Here is a 14,911-nt window from a genome sequence, read left to right as displayed (position 1 = left end):
GGCACTCTCTGGTGTGGCCTGACCATCTAACCAGCTGCCTTCAGAATTTAGGAAGGAGGCTGAAGGAAGAATGAAAGAATACAAATGTACATCGATTGGCATTGAGATTCCTGGCTTTGATTTGTCTTTGGGGAGTTCTGTCAACCAGACAGTTGTCTGAGTGTGAGTGAGTGTCCTTCTGTGGCCTTTTCACCATGAACCATTAATCAGCAGTTGTGTGGGATTCGGTCCCCTCCTTTGGAGATGGCCTTGTGCTGAGATCTAAGGTTATTTGTTGCTTTGGCTTTGCTACAGGCTCTTTACTCTGTTACCTTGTACCTGAATCATACTTTTTGTCCTGTCTCCCTTCCCTTTCCTTCTGCCCACCCATTTCTTCTTCCTCTGGCTCCAGCTAAACCTGCATCAGACAACTCAAGCTTATGCTTGTTACTGAGCTCAGGACTGCTTAAGAGTTTTCCAAGAGCTGTGCATGTGCATGGTATTGCTGAATGAAGAGTTTTGTATTGGAACATAATTACCAAGGGGCCTGGCACGGAACAAGAAATACAAGTCCTTTTCTTACACAAACATTTGCAATTTGAGTTGGCTGGATACCCGAATACCAATTCTCTATGGGTTGGGATCTTGTAGGTTTGTTTATCCAGTTACATTCCTATTTTCGAATTTAACAACTCCCTAACTATCATCACCATGGTAGAAAAAAAAATTGATATGCAAGGTACAGGAGACAATTTTATGTTCAATTTCAACAGCAGGTAAAAAAACTGTTTAGCCAGAGGCATCACAGAACAGTTCTATCTACACAAAAAAATTCGATGAACTACATTACATTTTCTATTTCTTCTGCTTTCCAGAATGGGGGTTTAAAACTCAGACACAAGTAAACAGCAACTTTTTCCTAAACTCTCTCCATTCTGACAAGAATACTTCATTACAGGAAACACAAAACCAAAAACAGAATCACAGAATAGCTGAGTTGGAAGGAACCCTCAAGAATCATCAAGTCCAACACCTGGCCCTGCACAGGACCATCCCCAAGAGTCACACCATGTGCCCGAGAGTATTGTTCAAACACTTCTTGAACTCTTTCAGGCTTGGTGCTGTGACCACTTCCCTGAGGAGCCAGTGCCCAACCACCCTCTAGGTGAAGAACCTTTTTCTAATATCCAACCTAAACCTCCTCTGACACAGCTTCAGGCCATTCCCTTGGGTCCTGTCACTGGTCACCATAGAAAAGAGATCAATGCCTGACCCTCCTCTTCCCCTCATGAGGAAGTTGTAGACTGCAATGAGGTCTCTCCTCAGTCTCCTCTTCTCCAGTCTGAACAGACCAAGTGACCTCAGCTGCTTCTCATACGGCTTCCCCTCAAGGCCCTTCACCGTCTTCATTGCCCTCCTTTGGACACTCTCTAATAGCTAATTATCTTTCTTATATTGTGGTGACCAAAACTGCACACAATATTCAAGGTGAGGCCACACCAGTGCAGAGCAGAACAGGACAATCCCCTCCCTTGACCAGCTGATGATGCCTTGTCTGATGCCCCCCACGACATGGTTGGCTCTCCCAGCTACTAGGGCACTGCTGACTCATTCAACTTGCTGTCAACCAGGACCTCCAGTTGACAGACGCCCAGACTTCTCTCCAGTGTCTTGTTCCCCAGTCTGTACGTACATCCAGGATTGTCCCATCCCAGGTGTAGAATCCGGCATTTTCCCTTGTTGAACTTCATGTGGTTGGTGATTGCCTAGCCTTCTAATTTCTCAAGGTCTCTCTGCAGGGCCTCCCTACCTTTAAGGGAGTCAACAGCTCCTCCCAGTTTTGTATGATCTGCAAACTTACTTAGTCTCCCTTCCAGTTCTGTGTCCAAGTCATTTATGAAGATGTTGAAGAGCACAGGGCCTAAGATGGAGCCCTGTGGAACCCCACTAGTGACAGGTTGCCAGTCTGATGTTAACCCATTCACTATTACCCTCTGTGCTTGAGCTGTGAGCCAACTGCTCACCCACCACATGATGTGTTTATCCAACTGTGTGTTGGACATTTTGTTCAGAAGGACCCTGTGAGAGACAGTATCGAAAGCTTTACTGAAATCCAAAACGAAGACGTCAATTGGCTTCCCTTGATCAGCTAGGTGGGTTACCTTGTCATAGAAGGAAATCAGGTTTGATAAGCAGGACTTTCCTCTCATGAAGCTGTGCTGGCAGTGACCAATGATTGCTTTGTATTTCAGGTGTTTTTCAATACTTCCCAGAATAATCTTCTCCATAACTTTACCAAGCACTGAAGTGAGACTGACAGGCTTGTAGTTTCTGAGGTCCTCCTTCTTGCCCTTCTTGAAAATCAGGACAACATTCACTAGCTTTCAGTCAGCTGGAACTTCTCCAGTTTCTCAAGACCATTTCAAAATCATTGAGACAGGTGTTGTGAAGACAGCTAGATCTCTGAGGATTCTGGGATAAAATCCATCAAGATCCATAGATCTGTAGGGATACAGCTGGAACAACAGATTCCACACAGTTTCAGGTTTGATTGAGAGTTGATTATTCTCACAGTCATGGTCCTCCATTTCAGGGCACTGAAACTCCCTTGGTCCATCTGTGTTGAAAACAGAGGCAAAGAAAGTGTTAAACACCTCTGCCTTGTCTGTGTCCCTGTTTGTGAAGTGACCATCCTCATCCTGTAAAGGGCCAATGATATTTCTATACCGCTATTGCCATTAATACATTTGAAAACACTCTCTTTATTGTCCCCCACATTTCTGTCCAGCTTCAACTCCAGCTGAGCTTTGGCCACACAAATTTTCTCCCTGCAGCAGCAAGCAGCATCTCTGAATTCTTCCTATGTCACTTGGCCTTACTTCCGCTGGGCATACACCCTCCTTTTTTGCCTTATTTCCAAGAGGAGATCCCTGCTCAGCCAAGGATCTTCTGCCTTGCCTGCTTGACTTCCGACATTTGGGAATTGCCTGTTCCTGTACCCTTAGGAGGTGATGTTTGAAAAGTGACTAGCACTGATGGACCCCAACACCTGCAAAAACATTTTCCCAGAGGACCTTGCTTACTAATTCTCTGAGCAGCCTGAAGTCTGCTCTCCTCATATCCAGAGCTGAGGTTTTGCTGGCACTTTTCCTCCTGTCAACACAGATTTTAGACTTGATCACTTTGTGGTCGCTGTGGCCAGGACAGCCATCAATCTCCACTTTGCTGAGGAGATCTACTCTGTTGACAAGTAGCAGATCAAGGAGGGCATCTTTCTGAGTCATCTCCCTTAGGACCTGTTCCATAAAGTTGTCATCCAAGTTTTTTAGAAATCTTCTGTCCTGGGTTGTACCAACTGTGTGATTCTCCCAGTTGACTTCTGGCAAGTTGAAGTCCCCCGTAAGGACAATGGCAGTTGACTTGGAAGTGTCCCTTAGTTCCTCAAAGAATAATTTGTTTGCGTCATCATCCTGGGTGGGAGGTCTATAGCAGACTCTCGCAATGACATCTGCATTATTTGTCTGCCCCTTTGTTCTCACCCAGAGCCTCTCAACTGTGCCATTGCCAACTGTAAGCTCCATACATTCTAACCCTTCTATTACACACAGTGCCACCACTCTGCCTCTTCTGCACTGCCTATCCCTCCTGAAGAGCCTGTAACCATCCAGTGGGGCACTCCAGTCACAGGACTCATCCCACCAGGTTTCCCTCATGCCAATAATGTCAAATCTCTGAGACTGGGCCAAAGCTTTGAGTTCCTCATGTTTGTTCCTCGTGCTGTGTGCATTGGTATAGAAACATTTCAGGTAGCCAACACCTCAAGAGGCAGACTGAGGGATCCCATTAGGATTTTCTCAAGTTTTGGCACACCTTCCCACTGCTCATCACTGGTGAGCCTGGTTTTGTCCCTTTCCCCTTTCCGAGCTAGTTTAAAGCTCCATCAACAAGCCCCACTAGCTCCTGCACTCTTTTTCCCCTCTGAGATAGGTGTCAGTAGACCAGGTGTTGAGTAGATCATCCCATGGTCAACAACCCCAAAATTTCTCTGACTACACCAACCTCAGAGCCACTCATTGACCTGATGAATATGCCTATTCCTGTTAATATTATTCCTCGTTACCGGAAGAATCAAGGAAATCACTACCTGTGTTCAAGAGCCCTCTACCAAACATCCCAGGGCCCTAAAGTCTCTTTTGGTTGCCCTTGGACTTCTTTTGTAATCTCATCACTGCCGGTTTGAACAACCAATAGCAATCAAAGAACCCAATTAGACTGCAGAGTTTTCCAGTAATGTCCCTTACCCGAGCCCCTGGGAGGCAGCAGACTTCCCAGGGGTCTGGTCTGGTCTGCATATTGGGCCTTCCATTCCCCTTAGAAGGGAACCTGCTACAGCCACCCTTCTTTTCCTCATAACAGAGGAGGTCTTGACACAGGATACAGATGATGTTGTTTTAGGAGGCCCCACTACCCCAGAATGACCTTTGCCCACCTCATCAGTTGTCTGGCCTTCTAGTTCCAGAGACTCATACCTGTTGTAACCCTATATGTAGAGCAACCAGGGGAGTTATAATCAGAATACTATATCCCTCATGATGTGTAATTGCAACAGTATCAGAGACTTGTACACTGGAGAAAATACTGTCAACACTGAAAATAGTCTGAACAATACTTTGTTTTTTTTAATAACACAGAGTGTCAAATAAACAGGGCTTGGGGTAAATACAAGTATTAATAGATTAAAGTTGAGAAGAATGTCCATGAAGTTCACTGATATGTCTACGTCTCAGTCAGTCTTACTCTGTCTGTCTGCCTCTATCCCTCCTCCCATTTTGTGCTTGTTTCCAGCACAAGGTGACAGACCAAGACTTCAGGAGAGCTAAGGAGGAGCAGATATTTTAAAAAAAATTCTGGAGAGGTAAGATTCCTTTACAAGATAATCCTTCTCTGGAAAGGATTTCTGACAAAAGGGTATTGCGTCCATAGAGGTGAATCCTTCAGTTTCTTTATACTAGATAATTAGTCACTGGACCGAAACTTGATAGTAGCCTACCTGGAGCAGCATGACAGTCAGTAGGGGCTAATGAAGACACTGCTGACTAGTCATAGAAATATTTTCCTAACAAAACATTTCCTGGAAATGAGAGGAGTTGGGAGAAAAAATATAGTCAGAAGACTAATGATTATTAACTCAGAGACAAATGTATTCTACATTCATATAAAACATAGTTTTTGTAATTTGGTAAAAATGAAGAGAGAAAGAAAGCTTGACTTGGAAGAAAGTAAACTAGGACTGAAAGTTGGTCTAAAGTGATCCACCCAGTTGCAACACTCACCATCATTTAAGTTTTCAAAATCTGATGACATTCAGAGCACATCTCGGAAAAGCCTGAATGAGTATTTTAGTATCTCTCAGAAAATTGTCTCCAGTCATCAGCAATATTCAAGTGAAATCAACTATGCATTAGTAAGAGAAAGAGAAAAGTTTGGAGGTTTGGTAACATGGAAGATACAAAAAGCAGATAAAGAGAGATAAGAATGGGGTAGCCTTATTTGTGTCATAAATAACAATATGACTACTTTGCAAGGATGCAAGGAATACTACAAGAAGCAAATGGACATTTGATAGACAAAAATTATGAAACTATCAATGGTAATGTAGAAAAGATAGACTTGTTCTGTTCTTATCTGTATTTGGAAGCCAGAAAGCTAATGAGCATGAATGCCTTATTGCCACTCAGAAAGCAAGACTACTTTAAAACACACAGACTCAGAATGAATATTTTGAAAATCAACAGACCTAGAAACTTGCAGTCAAGAGACCTACAGAGATGATGGAGAAGATTCTGGCCTAGAAATACTCATTTTTAGTGAATCCTGAAGCACCAGGAGGACACCAGAACAATGCAGAGTGTTCAGCCAACATCACAGTAGGTCACCAGCACAATTGGCAGCACTGCAGCTTGGTCTGTCTGACCAGGCAGCAGAAAAATGAATTGTTAATGAAATTAGATGGGAACACAGTCGTTAGAAGTCCACACTGGTTTACAAGATAGCATTCTTGTATGAAACTAATGATACAGAGTGTCTGTGTGGTTTCTTCCAAAGGGATTAATATAGTGCTTGAAACCACTCCAAAGAACTCATTAGCTGGTTCCCTTCAGACAGCCATCTATATGCAACATGTTATTCAATACTGCTGATATATAACCAGACTGTACCAACAAGCAGTTAGATTGTAGCTGGACTACAGCGTCTCAATCATCAGCTGTAGGTCACAGTTAAGACCAAGGTAGAATTGATCTTGCCACATTGGCAAGGAACTGTTCAGGTGAGAGATGCATGACTGATCTCTGCTGTAAAAAGAAGTGAAAATTCCACAAATGTCCTTGATGATTTAACTTTTGAAACCAAGTCAAGTGGTCAGCATAACTTTGAGCATGTGAGCAAGAGGCAACATCAAAGCACCTAAGAGAGTGGGACCTCATTAGTGACTGGAATCCGGGTCAGCAATTGAAAAATCACAGAAACAGAAGACTTTATTACCCCAATCCAGTTTGAGCAGGGATGTGCTTTTATCTCTGTGTATAGTATTAGGGAGACTGTTTCAATGCCCACAGTTTTAGAGGGTTGTTGAAATATTAGCATGGGTGTGGAAAACAGCCAAAAAGTTGTGCAACATCTAGAAAAAAAGGCCATAGCAAAGGCTTGGAGAACTCAGTTTGTTGAGTTGAATCAAGACTTAGAAAAAATGAGAAATTTCTTGATTACATAGGGTGTTTCCCTCCTGACAGAAAATGTCATGGATGAAAGAGCTCTTAATCTAGCAGAAAATGTGCAACAAAAGCCAAGAGCTGAAAGTAGAAGCCTAGCAAATTCAAATGAGAAAATAATCAGAAGTGTTTAACAATGAGAGTAAGCATTAGAACAAATTGCCAAAGAAAGTGGTCAGTTCTTCATGTCAAGCTATCATCACATCAAAGCTCCAGGCATTTCTAAATCACAAGCTTCTGTTAGTTAAGTCATTGGGCTCCTTATGAGAAAGACAGTCCAAAACCTAATGGCCCACACCAAGGACTGAAACTTGGCTTCAGGAAACTCAGACCAGATAAGTTATTGACTTCTCTAGCCTTCATTTTGTGGGTCTAAGAGTCTGGTACAGGTTATTTTACATTCTTAAATTCTTATCTACCAGCCTTATTTGTCATTTTTCTTGTAAACAAAGACTTCCTCCAGCTTTTGCCTGTCAGAACTCCACGGGTGGGTGAAGAACTGTCTCTGCATCTCTGGAAATGCAAAGGGAATTCTCCTTGTGGCTAAGTACCCTGTAGTAGCAGGGGGTTGTCTTTTCTCAGACTTTTCCATTTTTCCTGGAAAGAGGGTAGTTTCCCACTACTTGGGACCTTGGTTTTTTTATTTTAACTTTTATTGTGAAAAAAACCCAAAACCAATCAATGCCATCCATTGGTACAGAACAAAAAATTAGTGTAGACCGAACACATTTTTATCCACTAAAGAAAGATGTAGAATAAAACCCTAATCCAGTGACAGATTAAATAAAGGCCAGAGTTAAAAGTTTTGTCTTACGACACAGTCTACAACAGTTCAAATTGTGTGGCAAGAAGTAATAAATGCCGGCGCCAAGGGCTTGTGGGGGACAAGTCCTCCTGCCTGGTTGCGGAAGCTCAGGCCCAGAGACAGACACCAGGAGCATTCTGGTTCATTTCAACTATGGTAAAAATTGGACAGCTCCAGAACAGATACTGGTACCTGTTGGAGAGGATGGGTCAGACAAGGCACTCAGCTTCAGGAGAGCTGGTGTCTTAAATAAGTATATATGACACAGGAGCACTTGCCTCTCACCTCAGGCTCTACCTCTCTGATACTTTAGTTTTGTACTCCTCTCCTGCTTTGAGCGGGAGGTGGGACTGACTTACCGTGGTCTATACTTTGATCTTTGTGTTCCTCTTTGTAATCTTCCCAATTTGGGGGATTTTTCTGCTCTGTTTAAAAACAGGAGACAAAGGAAACAAGTGTCACTGAGGCATCTGGGAAAAGCTTTCTTGCACTTCGCTCTGACATGCACACCCAGGCTGAAAGTGGTGATCTGCCTTGATTCTCCTTCCTGGATCTCTTGTGCTGCTTCTCGCCTGAGTTTCCAGACCTTAGTTCCTTGCCTCAAACAGTGCCAAAGCCATTGTTTTTTATGATGGAGCTATGTGATTTCTGTGCCAGAATTATAAGTAAACCATGAAAAAATATTAATGTTTTTGTGTAGACTTATACAACTTTTTCCATGAAAACCCTCAAAAATAGCAAAAGTCTCGTCTTGTCATGAACCATAGGGAAGGGTATGGTACATGTGTGTCTTCTTAAAGCACCAAATGTTCATCCAGAAAGAGCATGTTTGCAGACCAGAGATGTTCTGAAGGACATCACTTACAAGACTCCCACCAAAAGACCTCTGCAAAGGCCTCGCTAAGCACATATATATGAAATCTCCTTTCCGGGCAAACTTTGGTCTACAAACACAGCTGCTCCTGCTCTTGAGCAGTCACAAAGCATGACTACAATGTCAATTTGGTTGGGGCAAAGTCCCAACAGGGTACTACTTTTTACTAGGAGTGGTTGTCTTTTCCATCCTGGAACAAGAACAGCAGTCACCACTAGGGGACCATTGACTTCACCACTGTCTCACCTAGGGCCCCAGCAATGCTTCCTGTGCTTTCCTACCAGGAAACACTATTGTATGTGAGATCCCAAACACTTTATAAAGTGCTTTCAGCCTTAGCATTCGTATCAGCACTTTGTAAAACACATGGGGAAGGAAACACACATGCCAAATTCTTCGAGCAGTGAGACTGATTAGTAATTCAAGGTTCGTCCTGAGGAAATGCTTGCTCTTATAAAGTAGTGGGCTGCTAACACTCATGTTTGAGCAGCCTTCGTTGCTCAGGGACTCAGATACATACTGTGAAATCTGTACATACCACCGTGTGTTTTTGAGGTTGGTGGGTGGACATGTGCCCATTACAGAGACTAGCTATACAAATGCTCAATAATTAAGCAGTTAGTGGACTCCTACACATTTGTAAGGTACACAAGGCTCGTGGAGAGCCTGCCAAGTTCCTCAAGAAGTAATAGTTCATGACACTCTTGAGATATCTACCAGATGCCGACACAGTGTTGTGAAGTTCCTATTCCAGGACATAATTTTAAAAATAATTCTAGCTCAGGATTTAGATGCCAAAAAGCATTTGTGTATGAATTGTAATGTAAACCATAAACCCAAGAGGAAACACCAGAGCCTTCTCTTTTTGTGGATACCTTGTGACTAAGGAGAGTTAAGAAAATATTCCTTTATTGGCAACAAAACAAATACATTTTACTGTCCCATATGTGCAAAATGAAACAACCAATTAATATATATCTGGCAAAGAAAGAATATTTTTATCTTCCAGCATTGCCCACACATCCCAAAATTTATATATTGATTTCAACATTTGTGAGTAGCACACAGAGGGCAGATGGTGAACACTCTGCTGAGCACCAAGTTTGGCTGACAAGAAGGCATGGCAGTTTTAATAACAGCATCAGCAATTCAGCTCACCATGACTTTTCTCACATTTCTGGCACTTACACTGGGAATGCTCAGTGGTCTAGCAAAAGCTTTAACATAGTTGCTTTCATATCATCAACTAGCTGGCATAATCACTCTCACAGTACTAACATAATCTTATCCTTTCAGTAGACATCAAAATTAATTGCAGTAGAAAAGCAGTCCCAAGAAGAGACACTTGTCTTCTTTGACTCGCATAGGATCTACATTTGTAGAACTAAGTTCTATAAAAAGTGGGCATATGTGTGCGTTGTGTGTTTTCAGCATATTGGCCCTTAGAAGCAGGCTTCTTTTTTTTTAATTTTTTCTCAATTAAGATTCAAATGGGTCTAAGGAAGTCTTAAAGCTAACAAGACACTAGACCTGCTTTTCCCAGTATGTTTTTTACAGGGGAAATGCAAAGACAACAGCATGAGCAAGAGAATGCAACTCCCACCCCCGCAGCAAGCCATCCTCAGTGTATGTTTTCAGCCTAAACCCACCAGCCTCTGGGCCAGAATAAAGTGTGTATTTGTTGTTTCTTGGGTATTGTAACAACCTATTTGTAATTGCTGAATATATTCAAATGCCCCATACCAGCATTTTGGGCCAGCCCAATCTTCTTCATCAAGTTTGAATATATCAGCCCCTGAGCGCACTAATCACTGAGCCTTGCTCGGCCTCAACTGGGACTTCAAGTCACAGCCACACCCACACCCACAGCCACAGCCACACCCACGGGGCCAAGAAGCCCCATTTCAGCTGAACCCTGGCTGAGCTGTGGCCATGTCTGGGCCTTATCAATCCAGATCTCTACCTGCAGATTGACATCCTGGCTTAGTTCAGCCTGGTTGTTGTGGACCTTCCTGGCTATCACTAGACCTAGTCTTAACCCTTACCTACAGACTGAATTTCCAGCCTGGCCTCAGACCTGTTTCATCACCAGGTATTGCCTCATGATCTGGGCTCTTGACTGGTTCTGGCCATTGTGTCCAGATTTGTCCTTCTCACCTCATTTGGATGCTGTGGATTGGCCCTGGTTGGGAAGGCTGGGTCCTGTTGGCCCTGGGTTCCCACCACTGCCTTCTGGGTCACCTTACTTTACGGAGCAGGTGGCCCATGTGGTGCCATGATAGTGGGACCTGAGTTTAGGTTTGCAGAAGCATAAAAAAAAGGCCTGAACAAAATTCCCCCTTGTCACACAGTAGCTAGTAGACCATGTGGATAGTTTAGGTTGGACAATGCAGTGGGATGGAGTGGAGAACGCAGCTCAGGCCATTTGGTCTGGTTAAAAATAGTATCAAGGCCAAGACCCTGTATCAGTGTAGTCATACATTTAGATGTAGCTTTGAAATCAGTCCCATTTCTAATACAATGAAATGCCATGGGTCAACAAATCAATACTTTTTACTCATAGTTTTGGACCTCATGGAAATTATCTCTATGCATGTTGGTATACTCTACACTGACCTGTGAGACACATAAATATGGAGCTCTGGTTTCCCACATATCTGCAACTTCTGTCTCTTGTGGTTTTCATCAAAATAACACTATCTTCTTCTTGGCCTCTTAAGACTTCCCCATGACAATATTCCCAGATTCTTCCCATGTCCCCAGAATGATTCCTTCTCTGATTCTCTTAAGCGTCTGCTTCATCCTAGGCCCTTAACATTTTCCCTCATAGTGGTAACTTTACTTTATCCTGCTCCTCAACTCAAATATTTCCTCATAGTTTCATTATTTACCATTTTTGCCTGATAGGTGAGTAGGAGGTTATGTGAATAAGGACAAGGTTAGAGCTCCATGCCCACCAAAGCTGTAGGTAATGGCTGGCTTCTTCTTGCCTCTTCCTTGGTAAATGGAACTGCACTGATCTGGGCATTTCTTTTTCTCCCTTTCCTCTTCCAGCATGGATTGCTGTGAAATTAGTTTTAAGAGGCTGTTGCTCTCTCAAACATGATTGGGACTGACCACCAGGTTCAAGAGCACCTGGGTGTACCTGGGGAAAGAGCTGATAGATGGAAGGGTTTTGCATAAGCTCTTGTTCCTCTACACTCTTGAACTATTAAGTGAGATTCAAGTGCTCAGGGAGTGGAGTTATTTAACCTCCCTCACATTTTAAATTCATCCAACAACAACTGCAATGGTATATTAAGTGTATTTAAAAACATATTAAAACACTTTACCTTCTGTTTTCAGAACTGCATTGCAAGATCAGCATTTTACCCCAGGTAGTGATAAGAAAGAGCTTTTGAACACCCATTACACTGCACAAGTGTGTGGGGAACTGCTCTTCATTAATTTAGAATGGAGGGAATTTTTGAACTCCAGAAGACAGACTAGTAAGTGTAGTTTGAATGTGCCTCTCTCCTTTCCTCTTTTCACTGTTTTTACATTGACCTAACATATAAACAGATAGCTTTCCAAGATCTCTGTTGGCAAGCAGGGTTTAGTGTGCAAGCACCAATCCAAATATTATAGGACCTTAGAGGTCTTTGGCTGCAGAAAAAATGGTTTTAAAAGCAATAGCAATAGTAAAAGGATCATAGTACAATAATAGATTTGAAAGCTTATACTGTGAATGATGCAGTGGATGAGAGTTGATGATATAGATGAAGTACTTTGTGAGCTGCTGGGAGCAAAGCAGGTCCTGATTATTTCATTGACAGAGGTGGGTTGTGGGGGCAGAGGACACCACATAAAAGTTGGAGCTTTCAATCTATCCATGATTACTGCGGTGCTTGAGGAGGGTGCAGCAGCAGCACTGTCAGTCACAGGCTGGATAAGGGAAGGGGGAGAGCCTGTATTTGTATATTCAGTAGAGCTTTGCACTGACTAACCTAAATGCTGTTGTGATAAATATAATAGTAATTAACTCAAATGGGAAATTAAGAAGAAAAAAAAAAAGAAAATGAAAAGGGGAGCCCCTAATAAAAGGAATTCTAAAGAGATCTGCATGACCCTGACAGAAGATACCAAGGCCCAGATCCTCAGAGCTGTTCAAATCAGAGTCAGGTGGCTGAATAACTTTTAAGATCTCAGCCACAGTCCAGGGGGACAGAAAAGGAGCTACAAGCTGCTTCTTGACAGACTGCTTTTCTTTCATTCTGAGAGGAAGCATGAAAGGCTGATCTGTCAATATTTTTCAGGATACTCATGCTCTTGCGAATTTCTCTTGCTTTTATTTACTGCATCATGATGTTTGCATTCTGGTTTACGTGTGGTATACGCATTGAAACTAACTTGAAATTCTAGAGATTTCTTTGCCTGGTTGCCCAAATACAACAGACTTGTTTGGCAGACTAAAGAAAAATTAAAAATGCTTTGGCTGTAACTCCCTGCCATAATCAAATCAAGACCTTGATTTCCTCAAACTCAAACTCCTTGTTAGGACCACACTTTAGCAGCAGTGGTTTATGTCTCTAAAACAGAATAGTTATTATTAGCTAAAGGCAAAACACATTCAGTCAATCAGTTTCTGTTTTGGAGATGTTATGGATGGCATGTAAAATGAAGTACTGACAACTGACAAAATAACACAGCAATGAAATTCTATTCATAAATTCATGCTGACTAGTTTCCAAACTATTGTTAATGGCAACTTCTTCATGGATGTCAACAAGGCAGGAATGGGAAGGCAGAAAAACAAGAATCACTAAACTAAACTTGAATGTGCACACAGAGAGAAGCATATGCACATGTTTATTTTTACAAGTGAGATAATGCCATGTCCATTCTAAGTGCCACTTTTCTGCTATTCCATCTGTACAAAGGGCTCTTAAACCAATTATGAAAAAATACAGGAGATGAAGGGAGGAGCAAGGGAGTATATGACCCAAGAAAATTGGATAAATCATGTGGACACATACTGTGTGAGTAGTTTGAGCTGGCTCACAGGCAACACAAGATGAGTCTGTCCAGCAGAGCTCTATCCCCTGGCTTTAATGTTCCACAAACACCCTGCTGCTCTCAAATGGCTGTAAGGATGGTTTTGAAAGCATAAGCCAAAGATAAGCAATACAAAGGTGTCCACAAGCAGGCAGAGCAAAATCTTAAAACTTTTGCCATTCATCTTAATGGCATGTTATTGTTTAAATCATGCAGCAAGATACAGTTTAGTGTTGCTAACTATTTCATTGCTTGTTAAAACTGGCAAGGTAAAACTGGACTGACAACTGATAGGAAGATATACACTAGTCACTCTCACTGGCATCTCATTTTGGCCTTGCATCACAGTAACAAATATGAGTTTCATATTTGCATTATAAAGGATTGTCTTGAAACTCTTTGCTATGAAATAAGCTGATATTCTGACTGTTCTGCTCTTTACCTGGCAACCTGCCTTTACATTACAATTTGATGTTACTGTGACCGTGAGATGATAAAATTAAGCCCCTAAGAAAAGACAGAAAGACAGAGTGATAATAATGGTCTTTAGGAGAGCAGATTTCATCTTCAGTATACCATGGGATGCTGCCATAGAGCACTTTAAAGGAGCTTCACATTTTTTGATCTTCAAGAAGAGTCTCCTTGGAGGAGGAATACTCAGAAATTAGTAGTCCTGGCAGGGGATTGGCTTTGGAACTGGTACCTCCTCACTAAAATGAAATGCATACTTTGAGGTTTTCCAAACTTAGCTGGATGAAGCTTTAAGCACTCTGAAAGTTACCCCTGCTTTGCACAGCAGAGATACAGTGGTCCAAAGTCCCTTCCAACTAAAATTGTTTTTATGTTTATGCCGTGCCTTAATAGGTACGCATTAAAAAGGCATATTCTTTTCAGATAACAAATGGAAAACTCCCAACCATTCTTTGAACTGGATATGCTGCTGCCAAGTAAAAAAGAAAAGTCTGTCTGATAGTCAAATACGATGATGATGATGAGCCCATTACAGATGATTCTGGGTTTTCAAACTGAGTAATTGTGTAGTGTATTAGGCAACAGAAATGATCACTTTGCCTTTCTGTGCAAAAATGGTATTACAAGACCAGTCCCATCATCTTTAACTGTTTGAATAAGCCTTTTGATTCATCTGTTCATTCTTCCAATGACCTTTTTCCTATACTGCTTATTCTGATTCCCCACTGTAATACAATCAAGATATAAATCTCATGTGACAGCAAAGATCAGTAAGAGTCATGCAAGTAAAGGCAGACCAAAAAGTTGATGTGTGCTTTGTATAGCACTGTATCTTGGTTATGGTGAAAATTTTAAGGCAGATTCTGTGTTCTGTTTCACTAGAGGAAGCATGTTTCTTCCCCAAGTAAAAACAGCGTGCAGATCTTTGAAGGCAGGGCATAGGTGTCTGTCACAATGTTGCAAGGCATTTTGACAAAG

The 14,911-nt window shown here is 42.1% G+C and overlaps 1 protein-coding gene and 1 long non-coding RNA gene across 6 annotated transcripts in view; both read left to right on the top strand.

Moving 5' to 3' along the window:
- The window catches only part of UST (uronyl 2-sulfotransferase), a 224,599-nt gene that overhangs the window by 177,511 nt on the left and 32,177 nt on the right, over positions 1–14,911 (top strand). The gene's annotated exons all lie outside the window — the stretch shown is intronic.
- LOC113960370 lies at positions 3,591–12,345 on the top strand. The gene is made up of 3 exons (XR_003532019.1): positions 3,591–3,681; positions 4,825–4,894; positions 11,774–12,345. It is a non-coding gene; the product is annotated as an uncharacterized LOC113960370 (long non-coding RNA).

This window comes from Corapipo altera, unplaced genomic scaffold, assembly GCF_003945725.1.
Source record: "Corapipo altera isolate COAL_440 unplaced genomic scaffold, ASM394572v1 2b, whole genome shotgun sequence".
Classification (NCBI taxonomy): domain Eukaryota; kingdom Metazoa; phylum Chordata; class Aves; order Passeriformes; family Pipridae; genus Corapipo; species Corapipo altera.
Note: the sequence above shows the minus strand (reverse complement) of the source record. Positions and strands in the feature narration are given on the sequence as shown.